The following is a 3,176-nucleotide window of genomic DNA, read 5'->3' as shown; positions in this document are numbered from 1 at the left end:
AAAAGTCAAAAGAAAAATAGTGAGAGAGGGAGGATAAAGGACTGAGTGGCAGGATGAGATGCAAAGAAAGACTAAGAGTGGTAAAAGAAGAAGAGGGGGTAATGTGGGAAGGAATTGCTTGTAAAGATGGAAGGAGGGGGCGGTTCTTTTGATGGGAAGGTACGACCAGGACGAGAGAAATGTCAGAGTGAAGATTACAGATGAGAGACGAGTTACTTCGTAAGTAAACAATTCATACACGGATATAAACGCGCGCACGCACACACGCGCACACACACACACATACACATACACGCACACACATATACACACATACACACACGCACGCACACACACATATACACACACACACACGCACTCATACATGTGCTCACAGATAGTTGAAGTACAGACATAATGGAACGTTCAGGGACAATAAATGCTGTGTATTAAACTCTTAATGACAACTGAAATACTGAAAGGATGGGGGGGCTGAGGAAGACAGACAGACAGACAGACTGACAGACAGACAGACAGACAGATAGATAGATAGATAGATAGAAAACAGACGACAGACAGAAAGGCAGACGACAGATAGATAGATAGATAGATAGATAGATAGATAGATAGATAGATAGATAGATAGATAGATAGTGCATTATGGACACTGTTCTTCCACTTGTTCCTCACAAGTATGTTGTCAATTTGTGAACAAGATCCAGACGGGTGCTGGAACGTCCACAAACACTTTTGGTGTTTCATGAACCTTGTGTTTGCAATCTGAAGTTGGAACTCATGGGCAAAATGAATCCGTTTTATCCCATTCTGGTTGGTCTCCTTGTTATATAGGTGAACAGAGCATCATGCCTCCCTATTTGGGGCATTAAAATCACCTGCTTTCACAAGGAAGTTGTGGGAAGGGGAACTTTCCATTAATCCCTTCAGATCGGAGTAGAATTCGTCTGCAAGTTTCTCATCACTTGTGTTAGTTGGGCAGAAACACGCAATGAATATAGTTTGAGGGTTACTACTCAGCTTGGCAACGATTATACAGTCAGATATTTTCTCAACAGAGAGCAAGTTCCCTGAGGCTCTTGGAGACAGAATACCAACGCCACCTATAGTAGAGCCCTAGGAGTTTTTAATAGCAGAGGTTGTAATAAGTTGGTATCTATCAAGGTTGGTGTACTTCAAATCTGTATCAAGGTGATGATACCTGTGTTCTTGGATGCTCAAGATATCAACTTTGTTCTTCTTTATACAATGCAGAAATTCTTGTTTTCTGCCTGCACATACAATACACACACACACACACACAACCTTTCACACATGCATCACAATGAAACATTGTTGAATTGGCTATTGACTACACAATAGTTCTTCTGCCCTTTTTGACGGGTCCTATTTTTTGTCCCCCAGGGTGTCCAAAATCACCCTCCTCACCAAGCAAGCTTGATGGGGTTGCCAGTTTAGTCGCCGACGACCCGTCCATGTGACAGGTTATACTGGGCTACATATTACCTGTAGCGCTGAAGAGTGACCTGGCAGTGCCTGGGTAGGTTTCTGTGAGAAATGAATGTGGCCTGTGTGTAGGTTCCCATCATTTCTTCTGTATTCTAATCGTCAAGGCCATAACAGAAGAGTTGAAGGTTAGTTGTCTGTGCGAAGCTTTGTGTATAAATGACCCCATTCTCTTAACTGAACGAAAGATATGTAGTTGTTGGTGAGTGACTTCACGCCAATCAGTAAAGTGAGTGTAAGGTATCTGCACGTCTGAGACGTCTGTGCGGTAGCAGCACTGTTTCGGAAGTGGGTGTGATAACTCACTGAGGGTCTTGCCTGAGATTATTGGAAGCTGAAGTGGAAGGTCCAGTCTTATATATATGTAAGTAATTAACCTTTTTGATGCCAACCTACCTGAAACCATCCCTGCTTCTATGAGACAAACCACTTGTTTTAAAATGATTTTAATTAACATTTTCCATCAGAATTTCATACTAATTCATATTCAAACACTAGATTAATAACGACAAAGTTATTTCCAAAACCTATTATTTCCAAAATTGCCAAAACAAAGTCTATATCAGTAGAAACATGATAAGAAAAGGGTTAAAGGTAATTTGCGAGTGATAAAAAAAATTATATATTATTTATCTTTTATTTCCTGTTGATAATTGTGTACTTAGATTCTTAAATTCTATACTCTTTTATTGGTTTCCTTGTTGTTGTAGTGTAACCTCAAGTAAATTCTCATGAAAATAAAAAAATATCTTGAGTTAAGACGCCTTCAAGGCATAGCAATCCAGTTTGTTTTCATATATCAGAAAGTATGTTGCATTGTCAAATTTATCGCTGACGTGGCCGATGACAGTACCGCCTGATTGGCACTCGTGCTAGTGGAGCACCATCTAAGGATCGTTGCCAGGGCCACTGACTAGCTCCCGTGCTGGTGGTACGTAAAAACACCTTTTGTGTGTGGTCATTGGCAGTACCGCCTGACTGGCCCTCATGCCGGTGGTACATAAAAGCACCCACTACACACTCAGAGTGGTTGGTGTTAGGAAGGGAATCCAGCTGTAGGAACCTTGCCAGATCAGATTGGAGCCTGGTGTAGCCTTCTGGCTTGCCAGTCCTTAGTCAGACTGTCCAACCCATGCCAGTATGGAAAGCGGATGTTAAACGATGATGATGATGATGATACATGCATATCACTCTAATTTACCATATACATATATATATATATGTATGTATGTATGTATGTATGTATGTATATGTGTGTATATATATATATATATGTATATATACATGTATATATGTATGTATATATATATATATATATATATATAAATATATATATATATGTATATATATGTGTATATATGTATATAAATATACATATATGTATGTATATATATATGTATATATATGTATGTATATGTGTATATAAATATATATGTGTGCGTGTGTATATATATATATATATATGTATATGTATGTATATGTGTATATATATATATGTGTATGTATATATATATATACATATCTATCTATATATATATATATATATGTTGGAGAAGCAGGTTACTGTCAATCCCTATATATTTATGATTATAAATGTTTTTTACCGAAAAGGTTTTTTCATACTGAGCTACCCGGCAAAATTGTTAATTATTAATTTTATTACTAATTGACGATTC

The 3,176-nt window shown here is 37.9% G+C and overlaps 1 protein-coding gene across 1 annotated transcript in view; it reads left to right on the top strand.

The window, feature by feature from the left end:
* The first annotated feature begins 1,576 nt into the window (after positions 1–1,576).
* Positions 1,577–3,176, top strand: part of LOC106871409 (oxidoreductase NAD-binding domain-containing protein 1) — a 14,324-nt gene continuing 12,724 nt past the window's right edge. Inside the window, exon 1 of the mRNA XM_014917846.2 lies at positions 1,577–1,864. The gene's annotated coding sequence lies outside the window, so the exon portion shown is untranslated. The remainder of the gene's footprint in view (positions 1,865–3,176) is intronic.

This window comes from Octopus bimaculoides, chromosome 18 (assembly GCF_001194135.2).
Source record: "Octopus bimaculoides isolate UCB-OBI-ISO-001 chromosome 18, ASM119413v2, whole genome shotgun sequence".
Taxonomy (NCBI): Eukaryota; Metazoa; Mollusca; class Cephalopoda; order Octopoda; family Octopodidae; genus Octopus; species Octopus bimaculoides.
Note: the sequence above shows the minus strand (reverse complement) of the source record. Positions and strands in the feature narration are given on the sequence as shown.